At 41.2% G+C, this 14,171-nt stretch overlaps 1 protein-coding gene across 18 annotated transcripts in view; it reads right to left on the reverse strand.

Annotated features, from left to right (window-relative positions):
* Nucleotides 1–14,171, reverse strand: part of C5H7orf25 (chromosome 5 C7orf25 homolog) — a 214,973-nt gene that overhangs the window by 1,718 nt on the left and 199,084 nt on the right. For 12 of the 18 annotated variants that reach the window (XR_003679969.2, XR_008617482.1, XR_003679967.2 and 9 more), the window contains one exon: nucleotides 7,362–7,426. The exons of the other annotated variants lie outside the window; for them this stretch is intronic. The gene's annotated coding sequence lies outside the window, so the exon portion shown is untranslated. The remainder of the gene's footprint in view (nucleotides 1–7,361; nucleotides 7,427–14,171) is intronic. 18 annotated transcript variants of the gene reach the window in all.

Raw genomic sequence — 14,171 nt, forward strand, 5'->3', positions numbered from 1 at the left:
AGGCCACAGCAGTGAGAGGCCCCGCGTACCGCCAAAAAAAAAAAAAAAAAAAAAAAAAAAAAAAATATATATATATATATATATGATACAAAATGTTAAAACTAAGACAGAAAGATCAGAAACAGTTCAGACAGACAACAGACTATTCAACTAAGAGCCCTCAAGTACAAGACGAATCTCTTAACTATTGAAGCAGAATGTAAAATCTAAACGGACTTTGCTGTCCTCTAGGTTCAGCCGAGGAATGAACTGTTTGCTGATATGAAATGTAATAGGAATTTATTCAAAGAGATCCATATTACAAGTTGACACTGTCAACAAGGCATCAGAACCTCACAGGATCACTCAGGAATTGGCTCTGATTCCCAAGAGATTATTTAAGGAAATACAGCAGAGAACCAAATTAGGGCAAATGCGTGTCTGACAATGAAGGTGATTTTAAGAATTAAGAGTATTCAAAGTTAAATGCAGTAAGTCACAGAATGAGAAGGTCACTTCCTTTTCAATGCTCTTTCAGTCAGACTGTCTTGGTTTGTTGTGAAATCGTTAATGCTCTCCAACACCTGCTAGCTTCCCCTTTTAATAAAGGAAACGGTGACCTCAGGCCAATTGTTTTCAGTAGGTAGGAGTATCTAGTGATGATTTTGAACATGATTTTGGTTTTGTTTTATTTATTTATTTTCATGGTTTCCTATTTATAACAAGTGATATGAATTTTCTCCTTATGGTTAAAAATATAAAATTTCCCCTTAAAAAATGTTTAAGTGAGACTTGTCACCTATCCTGTTGGTATAAACTCAGAAGTCTGACACTCACAAGTGCTGAGCAGGGTGTGAATTCAGAGCTACCTGTAGTGATTGGTGGCAGAAAAAATTGGTGTGACTGCTTTGGAAAACAGTTTGGCATTGCCTCCTTCAATGGAACATTTGCCTGCTCTAATAAGCCACCATCCAACCTGTGTATCCATATCCAAGATACATTTTAGCCCTTGAATGCAGGAGATATGCAGAAAAAGGTTCACAGCAGCCCTCTTAACAATAGCAAAATCATGGAACTCACCCAAATACCCAATGGCAGGAAAGTAGATGAATAAAATAAATGGTGGTGAATTCATATAACAGAATATTATATAATGGTCAAAACGAATGAACTACAGCCACTGAGAACAATATGGATAGGTCTAAGTCATATAAAGTGAAAAAAGCAAGACTCAAAAGATTACATGCCATTAGATTCTTCTTTTAAGGTTAAAAACAATTAAAATTTAAAACTGCACATTTTAGATGTACGTATTGATGAAATGAGACCATGTATAAAAGGAAGCAACTGAACAATGAATACAAGATTCAAGATGCCTTTCAGGGGGCAATGGTCAGGGGATAGGTTGTGGAAGGGGATCACAGGGCTGGAATTATTGTCAACATCTTGGCTTTTGTTTGGGGTGGTGGTTTACAGACACTTATTACATATTCGAAGTAATTAGCAAAATAAGGAAATGTAAGCCTTGATTGTGCCGATGATAAGAGTCTGTCAAGAACCAAAAATAATGATGAACTCCACTCTGTATTGCAGGTCCAATCGGAAATACAGGGAGGGAATTTAAGAAAAGATACTAAGCAAAATAAGGATACAGATGTGAAGCAGGATGCAATTGACTGAAATTTGAAAAATGCTGCAATAAGAGAAGTTCCTTCCTATGCAGGCTAGTTTAAATAGTTCAAATGACTGAACCTTAGAAGTCCGGTTGAGGAGGGCTTCAGAAAGCACCTGAATTGAAAATGAAGTTACCCACAGGGGCCAAAGCAAGCAAAGAACGTGGGGCGGTATGGGACCCATGAGAAAACAGGATGGGCAACTAAGGATTCTGCAAGGAAGCTCAGAGCGTCCGAGGCTGTGATGTGGTCAAGGAGGCATCAGCTCTGATGGGTGCTACGTGGAGCATTTTTTTGACATTGGAGACCTGACTCTTCTGTCTCTTGGTGTCCAACTGAAGGTCAGACTGGGGTATTTACTGGTAACCTTCCATTTTTTCAGAAAGAATTGAGGATGGTTTACAATACTATTTGAAATACACCCGAGTAACTAAGGTGAGGAATAAATGAGTTTTTAAAAAAAGGAAGTGGTGGGGGGCAGCCAAACTGGAGTCAACAACACTCCTAAGACCAAAAAAAAAAAAAAAAAAAAAAAACGTGCTGGCCTGAGAGTTGTCCAGTATACTTGCCACATAACACATGTGGAGGAAACACGGATGCTCTCTTTAGCTGTACTTTCACGGGATTCACAAGTCCTTTCTTCAAATACTGATATTGCAGAGTTCCTTAAATGAAGGCAAGTATAATCATGATTCTCTGGGAAAGCTTTCTTGAGAGAGACCAACATGTGCACTGGGTTTTGGCAACCTAACTTACGAGTGGGTAGAGGACCTGCAAAAGTGGATGGAGGGTATAAGCCTTAAATGATGTCTACTAAATAATAGTTTCTGCCATATTTTTGGCAGGAATGCTTTGAGGTCAAGTTTCTGAATTGTGCCTGAAGTGGACGTTCATCTCTAAACAAGGAGCTCCATGAAAAGGGAACCTTCTTACACTGTTGGTGGGAATGTAAATTGGAACAGCCACTGTGGAAAACGGTATGGAGGTTCCTTACAAAACGCAAAATAGAGCTACCATATGATCCAGCAATCCCACTCCTGGGCGTAAATCCAGAGAAAACCGTAATCTGGAAAGACACATGCACCCCAGAATTCACTGCAACAGTATTTACAGTAGTCAAGACATGGAAGCAACCTAAATGTTCCTCAACAGATGAATGCATAAAGAAGATGTGGTACACACACACACACACACACACACACACACACACACACACACAGGAATATTACTCAGCCATAAAAAAGAATGAAATAATGCCATTTGCAGCAACATGGATGGAACTAGAGATCATCATATTAAGTGAAGTAAGTCAGAAAGAGAAAGACAAATATATGATATCACTTACATGTGGAATCTAAAATTTGACACAAATGAACATATCTACAAAAGAGAAACAGACTCACAGACATAGAGAACAGACTTGCAGTTGCCAAGGGGGAAGAGGGTGAGGGAGTGATGGATTGGGAGTTCGGGATTAACAAATTCAAACTATTATATATAGAATGGATAAACCACAAGGTCCTACTGTATAGCACAGGGAACTATATTCTATATAGTGTGATAAACCATAATGGAAAAGAATATAAAAAAGAATATATATATATATACACACATATATATCTGAATCAATTTGCTCTACAGTAGAAATTAACACAACTTTGAAAATCAACTATACATCAATAAAATAAATTTTAAAAAATAAATAAATAAACAGGGAGCTGAATGTGTGCAGATTTGTGATGGACGAGTGGAATGGTTGATCTTTGGATGCTAACGTGGGAAAAGATGGCCTATACTGTATTCCAGTCCAAGCTGAAGGCCACCCGTTCTACATAACAAGGGAAGGGCAGAATATGGTCTTTAAGGATAAGTCTTTAAGCTGTGGAATAACAAGAAAACATTGGTGCTTGGAGCAGATTAACCAAGGAAGGAGCTACGGGCTTTATGGGGCTGCACACTGGAGGTCTGAAGACAGTTAAGAACTTAGCGAAGCAGTTGGGGCCCTGAGGCTATGAGTACTGCCTCTCAGATGATAGCCCATCTTTGCACGCCTCCTTCTTTCTGAGTGAGTACCCCAGCTCTGTATGGGGATCTGTGTTGCTGTATACAATTTCAGCTGATTTAATTCCCCAAAGTAACTAACTCTTTAGTTGTCTAGGAAAATAATGATCATTTATAATCAACCCTTCCTAAAAACACTAGTCCAGAATCTAAAGAGTACACAGGATGTGGCAGGAACAAAAAAGAAACCGATATCAGGGGATAAGTATCAAAATTCCATTTTTTTTTCCATTTGGAACAGACTTGAGCAGCATAAGAGTTGAGATTTCTGGCTGAAACATTCCAAAGATGTCACACAGCTCCTCTTGAAAGGTGAATAAAGTTGAGATATTAATAAATCAATCTGAGGTATCCTTAAGCTCCTACAGCTGAAGAATGAAGCCAACAGGAATCTCTAAAAACACAGAGTGTACCCCCAAAACACGGGCCAACATGGCTTTGGTCCCTTACATCCTGTGGTAGTTCTGTTGTGCTTTTAGCACCACACTCTACATGATGGGCCCCACTTTCCCCATTTGTTAGACCTTAGCAAACCTTTAAAACAAATCCTTCCGGCAGAAGGGAAGGAAGCCAAAGAAATTAAGACAGATGTGAGCTGGCTGGATGGAGGCCTGCTGTGAAGCACCTCAGCCCACTAGGGCAAGTACATCCTGGTGAAGACATGAGGAAAGGGAGAAATGGATGGTTAGAGAGAGAAAGCTGAGCCCAGTGCTATTGAAATTTCTGGTCAGTTCCTGAGTTTTTGTGCTAATGTAGTGTGACTTATGAAAAAAGAAAAGTATGGATGTTTCCATAGGTTGAACTTTCATGCCAAAGAAAAGTCACCCAAGATTCCATGCACCTGTAAGCCAGTTACTGACTGAGAGTTTCCAGGCTTACAAGATCTTTTAGGCCGTCGGCTCAGGCTAGAGGATCTCGATTTCCCAGAAGTGAAGAAGAATGGAAAGGAAGAAAAAGAAATATATCAATTTCCTTCTGACAAAGAGATTTCTTCAACATTAAGTTAGAGCTAAAAATGTCTTAGATCTTAAGAGATCATGTCCAATTTACAACCTGATTCTATAATATTCAAAAAAAAATTCAAGTCCACTTAAAGTGTGGCTTTTTATTATCTTTATTAGAATATATTAGGTTGAACCATAGAAAATATTCAACCATTTTTACCTACAAAGCCAAATTTCATACTGTTCAATCTGATACAGTTATATATATCGTACTATAAACTATAGAGTATAGTCATTAAACAAACAAATGAACACATAAAAACAAACTAAAACTGGGTCAAGGATCAGTGATCTGGAACTCAAATCCATGCATTTTTATTCTCATAGGAAAACTCTGCAGAGCTAAAAGAAACGTTTTTTAAACATCATGTAGCCTAGCCCCTTAACTTCTGTTTGAGACTTGAGACCTAAAGAGGTTGATATTTGCGTAAGACCGTACATTTATGTAAACGTCATGGATGTGAAATTAAGCAAGGATTTGCTTTCAGGACCAGCCATTGTCGGAAAGATGATTTTTATGAGCCTATCTGTAGTCTGCCCAGGTCACCAATGCAAAAAGCGTATCAACAGTGTGGTCTTATCAGAGGAAACGTGTGCTCACAAGGCCTCCTGACACATTTGAGAAAGTGAATAACTCTGTTTCTCACCCGAAGAAATTTTTTTTTTTTAGCCGTACCGCACGGCATGCGGGACCCTAGTACCCTGACCAGGGATCGAACCCACACCCCGTGCATTTGAAGTGTGGACTCTTAACCACTGGACCGCCAGGGAAGTCCCAGGACATTTTGTGCTTGATGGTGGAGACGAGAGAGAAAAGAGGTGCCGACAATCCAAGAGTGGAGAAGATTATCCTGCCCTTCTTCATGCTGGAGCTCTTGGGGTTGAATATCCCCATTTGACCAGAGCCAAGAATATTGGGTCAAACCTTCCTCCCTCCTTCCTTCTTTTCCTTGTCCTGTTAGGATAATGAGCCCCTGTTCCCCAGAGTTGATTCTGAAAGAACTGAGGGCAGACATGACTGTGGGATGGATCTGCCCCAGGCAGTACTAAGGAGGGAGAAATTCCCATTACTGTACCACAATGAATCTTCTCTACAGAAAAAGTTAAGACTTTTAGGAAAAGGCTTAAAGAAAGTAGAATGGTTGGAGCCTACCTAGTAGGTAATTGGGGAAAATAACTTTCCCATTACTTCAAGATAATTAGCACTGGCTATCTTTCCTTTGGGTTTTTTAAGAATTTGGGTTGTTTTCCATTTTCTGATAGGCTTAATGCATTTGAGCCCTAAGAAAGAAATGGGGTGACTATGGCTGGTGATTTATACTTAGGAGCGTAGGGAGGTGGAAGGAAGGAAAGAACCAGATTCTCAAGTAATTGTATGTAAGAGGCACAGGCAATGTCTCCCTCTGACAAGGTAGCAGTTGAAGGGGTTGGCAGGGCCTTTCCCCTAAAGATGCTAAAACCATCAGTAGCAGCTGCAAAGAGGTGCTGAGGTTGGATATAGCAGCAGCCACATCTTCAGAATAGCATTTTTTAAATAGAAGTACAATGCAGGGATGCACCCTATGGGACTCAGGATGTGAAATATCCCAAGGAGGGCAAATGACAAATGGCTGCCGCTTTGCGTGAACGTAAAACTCAATGTATCCAACACTGAATGACTGACTCATACATACACTTGGGAATCTCCAAGATGATTTATATCTAAGTGTCAGTCATAGAAGTTTCCTAATCCTTAGCAGTGTAGCCTAGAAACTGAGAGAGGATCAAGTACTTCATCTCTTTCACCATGAAATATACCTTTTATTCATCCTAAATGCCAACTACTCCTCACCTAGCTTGCATCTCCTGAACTCAGTGATTTACCCTGGCAACTCTTACTTAATTCTTTAAAGTTAAGGACTGTGGTATGGAAGTATTCAAGAGAACCCCATATATTGAAGGCAATATAAAATACTTTATGTTTGCATAGCGTTTGATAATTTACATAGATATATGCACATACATTATCTATGCCTATGAGCCTTACAACAATCCTATGAAGTGGATGTCAAAGGCATTCTCATTTTATTGAGAATTAGCTTCATTTGCTTTATCTTTGTCTTCTTTGAGTTTTCACAGGTGGTTCTACTAGCATTCACTACCCCAGTGGTTTTTCCAAGTGTGGTCTCTGGACCAGCAAAATCAGCATCCCTTGGGTACTTGTTAGAAAGGCAAGTTCTTAGCCCTCTCCCCTCCTCAGACCTATTGAATCAGGAACTTGGGGTGTTTCAGGTAACTCTGATGCGTTCTCAGGTTGGAGCCACTACACAATGCTCAGCCTTACTCCAGTTCCTAAGCAAATCCTGAAGGCTGCAGGATACATATCAAATGGCCCAGGTCTCCATGCTCTGGGACTTAGAATGTTGACCTCACCAGCTCCAGAATCTGAAGACCACAGAGCCATGTTGTAGGCTGGCCTACTTGTTATTCCTCTCCACTTTGAGTTTTTAGGCTAACCGTAACTTGATCTGGGTCCTGCGAAAGACAAAATGCACCAGACACCTAAGGAAAATGCTCTTATGGGAGAATGTTCATTCATGAGAATCGTCTAAAAGAAAAGGAAGGGTGCCTAGGGTTCCATAGAGGCAAAGAAACAGGGACTTACAGTCGCTAAGAAAGGACAGAGGTGGGTCTTGTCTCAGAATATGGAGAGCAGGTGGTCCTTGTTTCCTGAAACACAAAATGAGAAGATTTCTCATCTGTCTCTGCTTTCCAGGAACACAGGGCTCAGATGAAGTTCAAGGTTGTCAGTCCCCATGTAGCCCACAGGTTGGATCTCTCTCCTCCACCTATATTGCCCTTGTCATTTACGTTTGCTTTTTCTGCCTTGGTCCCAGTTCTCCCTGCTTCTGATGGTTACTTCATATGGTCTACCTGTCCTCCAATGGACTTGGACTTAGTACCTTATCTTGGTCTTCCAAGTCTTCTCCTAGAGTCAAGAACCTTGTCCCTGACCCCAGCAGGGGCTAAGGCAGGAAACCCATGGAAGTCCTTCCCAGGTAATGTCTACTTCCTGCCTGAGAAGCAGATTCCAAGGTTTCCTTTCCCCATGCTCTGCCCACTTGTTAAATCTTGACCTCAGGGCTTCCCTGGTGGCTCAGTGGTTAAGAATCGTCCTGCCAATACAGGGGACACGGGTTCAAGCTCTGGTCCGGGAAGATCCCACATACCGCGGAGCAACTAAGCCCGTGCGCCACAACTACTGAGCCTGTGCTCTAGAGTCCGTGAGCCACAACTACTGAAGCCCGCGTGCCTAGAGCCCGTGCTCCGCAGCAAGAGAAGCCACTGCAATGAAAAGCCCGCGCACCGCAATGAAGAGTAGCCCCCGCTCGCTGCAACTAGAGAAAGCCCGCAAGCAACAACGAAGACCCAACGCAGCCGAAAATAAATTAAAAAAAAAAAAAATCTTGACCTCAAACTCTCCTCCTGCTCACCATTTCTGAAACTGTGCTTGAGACAGAGGTGTGTTTTGGACATTATTCCTGACTCACTGGGCTGCACAGGCAGATGGGTTTCCCCAGCCTCATTCAGTTCACAGGATGTTTAGCAGGCCTCTACCTCCCTGCCTGGACCATGTCATCTCATGGTCTTGATCCATAAGGTCTAATATCTGAGTTACGAATGTCACAGAAGCAGAAGCACCAGCTTTTCAATTGTGTATCTTGAGTCAGCAGGTGACTTCAGAAAATACTTCATGTTTTGTGCTTTACTGTGTATTGCATACAGCAAAATGCCTGGTGCCTAGTGTGTTCCATTTATTGAAGGAAAGAGATGGGGTAGGATAGAAGGAAAGCAGGAAGGAAGGGAGGGAGGGATGAAGGAGGAAGAAAGCGAGGAAGTGAGGAGAGAGGGAGGGAAGGAGGGAGGGAGAAAGGAAAGAAATATAATATGCTCTCTTTCTTACTGGATTGTTTTGGGAGTAAATGACTGATTATATACACTGCGTTTTCAGCTTTTTGGAAATTCACTGCTTAAATCTCAAGTTATTTTACTGTCACCATCAATAGAATAATCAGCTGTATCCCCATCCCCAGGGCTCTGATGCATGTTTAAGGATGTCACGCTTCTTCTACAGACTGGTGGTTATCTATTTAAGAGACGTAAACTTGAAAGAAAAAGAAAATGCAACAAATCCAACGAGAAGGCAGCTTAGCGCAGGCGGAAAAATGATCAGACGGGAAGTGAAAAGAGACAGGGCAGCCTGAGACATGCTCACCACGGTCCCTGTGGAAAAGCTCCAGGCCAGCTCAGGAAGGACTCCGCGAGCTGGCGGGCTCATTAATCATCGCAGCAACACTAGGTGGGACACAGAGAGCGCATTTCCTTCGCACAGAGGCTGGGGGTTGGGTGGGGACCATTGCCCTCCCTCCGTGGTCCCTCCCCCAGCAGCCACAGGATAGGCTCCCAGTGCATCCCCTGGGGCTCCAGCAGGGCCTTCCAGGTGAGAGTCCAGCCCCCTGGGCTGACAAGAAGGAGGCCCCCTACCTCCCTGACTCATTTCTCCCTAAACCTCTGGCCCCTCCTCTCTGAAAGGAGGCTGGGGCATCAGCGGTTCCGTGGGCAGAAAGAAAACTGAGCCAGCAAGAGGGTATGCGTTCCACACAGACGTCTGAGAGTTCTGTCGTTGTACTTGTGGTTTCAATCAATGACGCAGAGACTTTCCTTAAATGGTTAATTTCTCCCCTTTTCCTTTTCAAGTGAGCCAATTTCTTACATTCTCAGAACAAAATGGAGAGTGCCCTTTTGCTACGCCCTTCTGCTCTAGGGAAATGTCTGGTATTCTCAGAAAAAGTGGACACACCTCCCACGTGCTACAATTTCAGGGGTGCTGAGAAGTCCCCTTTACCCCAAGAGCCCCCTACCTTGCCCCCAGAGTGCTGGCCACCTATACACACAGATCCAAAACCAGCACAGAAGCTTTGAACATTACCTTTTTTCACCTCCGCATAATGTGTAAAGGATTTCTGAATAAAACTTTACAAGCGAAAAAAGAAGACCCATAGTGTTAACACACGTACACATGTACACATGCACACAATTATTCTTTAAGGAAGAAGAAAAACATAGTAAGTGTGTGAAAGGGATCTGAATGAATTTGTTTGTGAAGGTTATCGAAAAGAACACTATATGAGTAAAAGGACTTCTTGTACCAAGAGACAATGCAGAAAGGGGACACAGAAAGCAGGGATTCGTCTAACTCATTAATAAATAGTTTGAGAAGGTCATTCAAGTACAGGGAACTTTGGGAGTTACCAGATAATTGCTCTTTAGCCAATTTTGTAATTCGGTTTTTTATTTTCTTACTGAGTTTCGAGAGTTTTTATATATTCTGCATACAAATCCTTTAGCAGATGTGTGATTGCAAATATTTTTCTCCTAGTCTATACATTGTGTTTTCATTCGCTTAACAACTTCTTTAACAGAATAACAGTATTTAACTTTGATGAGATCCAGTTTATCAACATTTCTTTCTATGGGGAGTGCTTTTGGTGTCATGTCTAAGAATGCTTTGCTTAATACAAAGTCATAAAGATTTTTTTCTATGTTTGCTTCTAGAAGTTTTATAACTTTAGCTGTATCTCTGATCTATTTGGAGGTGATTTTTGTATAAGGTGTGAAGTTTAGGTTAAAGTTCTCTTTATTTACTTATTTATTTCTTTTACATATGAATGCCCAAGTGTTCCAACATCAATTGTTGAAAAAGCTATCATTTCCCAACTGAATTGCTTTTGCACCTTTGTCAAAAAATTATTTGGCCATATTTGTGTGAGTCTACTCTGGATTCTTTATTCTGTTCCACTAATCTACGTGTCTATCTCTTCACCAATATCACACTACCTTGATTACTATAGCGTTACAGTAAACCTTAAAAAATCTCAATATAATTTCTCCAACTTTATCTTCTTTTTCAAAATTGTTTTAGTAGATGTTCTAAGGTTCCCTGCTTTTACATATAAATTTTAGTTTTAGTATGTCTATATCTACAAAAAAATCCTGCTGGGATTTTGATTGGGCTTGTGTTAAATCTATAGATAAATTTTGGAAGAGTTGACATCTTTACTAAGTTGACTCTTTCAATTCATAAATATCATGTGTACTGTCCAATTATTTAGTTCTTACTTGATTCCTTTCATCAGCATTTTGTAGTTTTCAGATTACAAATTGCATATATGTTTTGTTAAATTTATCTCTAAGTATTTCATTTCTGAATCTATTTCACATTTATGGTTAATAAAATATTTGATTTCCATGTACATTGCTAGTGTATAGAAATATATTTCTATATACTTCAAAATATTGTCTTTTGTGTGTTAAACTTGTATTCTGTAACTTTGCCAAACCCACTTATTAATTCTAGAGGATTTTTTCCTATTCTTTGGCATTGTTTACATAGACAATCATGTTATCTGTAAATAGGTACAGATTTATTTTTCCCTTTCCCATCTGTAAACCTTTTCTTTCTTTCTTTCTTCCTTCCTTCCTTTCTTTCTTTCTTTCTTTTTCTTTCTCTTCCTTTCTTTCTCCCTTCCTTACTTTCTTTCTTTTCTCCTTTTTTTTTTTTTTTTTTTGCCTTATTGCTTTGGATAACGTTCTAGGACAATACTGAATAGATTTGAGAGTGGACAGTTAACAACATGGCAGTTCTAAGTTCTATCTATCAAATAAATGGAACTTTAAATGGAAATGGAATAATTCTCCAATCAAAAAGCCACAGGGTGACTGTGGCTTTTTTTCTCTTTCTTGAAAGAGAAACAGATTTTAATAATATGCTGCCAACAAGAAACTCACTTTAAGAACACACATAAGCTGAAAGAGAAGGGATGGAAAGCGATAAATAAAGGATCACACACATATACCTACACACAAAACTATATCATTAAATTTGCAATAAGCACTTGGAAGGAAATAAAGAGTATGCCATAGAGTCCCGAACCTAGGATGGTAATCAGGACAGAGGGCTATGGAAAGCTTCCCTAAAGAAGTAATATTAGCTTCCCTAAGGAAGTCAAGGCTTAGTGGTGAGCAGGACATTCCTGGGTGAAGAAGAGTGAGAAGGAGCATTTCTGACAGATGCAAGCCCATCGGTTGGAGGTTTTAAGATGGGAAGGAGCTTTCCCCAGGAGAAGAATGAAGGTTAGCGTGGGGCACAAGGAAGGGGGGTAGATGGGACAAGAGGCAGCTTGTGTTGGTTGAGCAAGGTGTGCAGACCTGCCTCAGGAAGAACCTGAAAAGAATGGCCCCTAATCTACGCCAGTGGTGTGGTTCTCCACCAGGTCATCCAGATCGCTTGGGGTCTCTTTCTGAGAAGAAGCAGGCCCAGGAAAGCACACCCCAGTACTTCTGAAGACTGAACAGAAAATGATCAGAAGACCAGGAAGATTCATTAAGTGTTTCCTAGACTACTTTCCCCTGATTCTACAACCAGAAATGTCTCTGGTGGAAATAAAGAAAAGAAAGAGGGGCTTCCCTGGTGGCACAGTGGTTGAGAATTTGCCTGCTAATGCAGGGGACACGGGTTCGAGCCCTGGTCTGGGAGGATCCCACGTGCCACGGAGCAGCTAGGCCCATGAGCCACAACTACTGAGCCCCCACGTGCCACGGAGCAGCTAGGCCCATGAGCCACAACTACTGAGCCTGCGCGTCTGGAGTCTGTGCTCCGCAATAAGAGAGGCCGCGATAAGTGAGAGGCCCGCACACCGCGATGAAGAGTGGCCCGCGCTTGCCACAACTAGAGAAAGCCCTCGCACAGAAACGAAGACCCAACACGGCAAAAATAAATAAATTAATTAATAAACTCCTACCCCCCCCAACATCTAAAAAAAAATAAAAAAGAATTAATCTAGTACAAGCCTCAATTATTCCCCAGAGCTATAAAAAAAAAAAAAGAAAAGAAAAAAAGAAAAGAAACGTGTATGTAACCATCGTCTTTCCTTGCGTTGCTTGACTCAGTCTAAGAACTGTGGAGACTAAACCCTCAAATTTCAGAAGATACTTTGCAGTCTTTCTGGCACAAAACCCTCATTATAAAGGTGTGCGATGAACAGTTATGAGGTCCAGGGGAATCACAGGATGAGTATAAAATAGCAAAGCAAGTTAGTGGCAGCAAAGCCGGGGCAGAGCCCAGAACACCCTCACGTTTTCTGTGGTGCAAGCAGAAGCGCCGATGTTGATACCTTTGCACACCCGGCCCCCTTTAACTTTTTAAACTCAACTCACGCTGCCTGGGAGACAGAAGGGCTTTTTGTCCTCATGGTCTTCCTGTAGTCATGTGGTAATTCTTCAAAACTACTGCCCTGTTGTCAATTACCTCTGATCTTTGTTACTTCCCCAAAACAAATGGGTGGGATTAAATCAGTTCCAGAATGCTCCTGGGAGTTATAACCTATATTTGAATAAGGTCATACTTATCTGAGTCAATTTTTAAAGTACTGCTTTCACATTTCAATGCTAAATCTCCCCATTTTCTGGTCTCGCAAGCCTACCCACACTGAACAGACTGATACAGGAAGTTTTTGGCTTCCTTTTCCATAAAACAAAACAACATGAAGAGCCTCAGCTTTACAATCAGCTCGACACATGGGAATACACCCATTCAAGTGCTGATTGGACAGTGGAAGGCATCAGTGGAGGGGCTTTGTGGCTTGGATCTCTCCTAATCTCAATGTAACTGGCCATGAGAGACCTCTGGACACAAGTTGGGACTTTCCCAGCCTTGGAAGAGAGAGGCATTTTCCTGAATTGCAGCAGTTGTATCTGGTGAGTAATAGAAGCATTCATACCCAGAGCCACAGAAAGAATCCAGCCCAGTTAGATATTTAGGAGCTGACATGTAGCCCAATTGATGGAGAGTTTGACCATGTGTTTATTTAATGGCCAGTCCTATTAAAGGTTAAAAACCATGGGTGAGATCCTGGGGAGTAAAAGTCCATCTCCCATGTCTGGTCAGTGCTTGTCACCCAACTTCACAGGCAGACCAGAGAATTTTTTTAAATTAATTTTTACTGGAGTAGAGCTGATTTACAATGTTGTGTTAGTTTCAGGTGTACAGCAAAGTGAGTCAGTTATACATATATGTATATCCACTGTTAGGATATATGTATATGTATAACTGTTATGTATACATATATCCACTGTAATACATATACATATATCCATATAGCCACTCTTTTCCCATCTAGGCCATTACAGAGTATTGAGTAGAGTTCCCTGTGCTACACAGTAGGTCCTTATTAGTTATCTATTTTATATATAGTAGTGTGTATGTGTCAGTCCCTATCTCCCGATTTGTCCCTCCCTAGAGTTCCCTGTGCTACACAGTAGGTCCTTATTAGTTATCTATTTTATATGTAGTAGTGTGTATGTGTCAGTCCCTATCTCCCGATTTGTCCCTCCCCCCCCTGCCTTTCTCCCTTGG

The sequence above is a fragment of the Physeter macrocephalus genome, chromosome 5 (assembly GCF_002837175.3).
Source record: "Physeter macrocephalus isolate SW-GA chromosome 5, ASM283717v5, whole genome shotgun sequence".
Lineage (NCBI taxonomy): Eukaryota > Metazoa > Chordata > Mammalia > Artiodactyla > Physeteridae > Physeter > Physeter macrocephalus.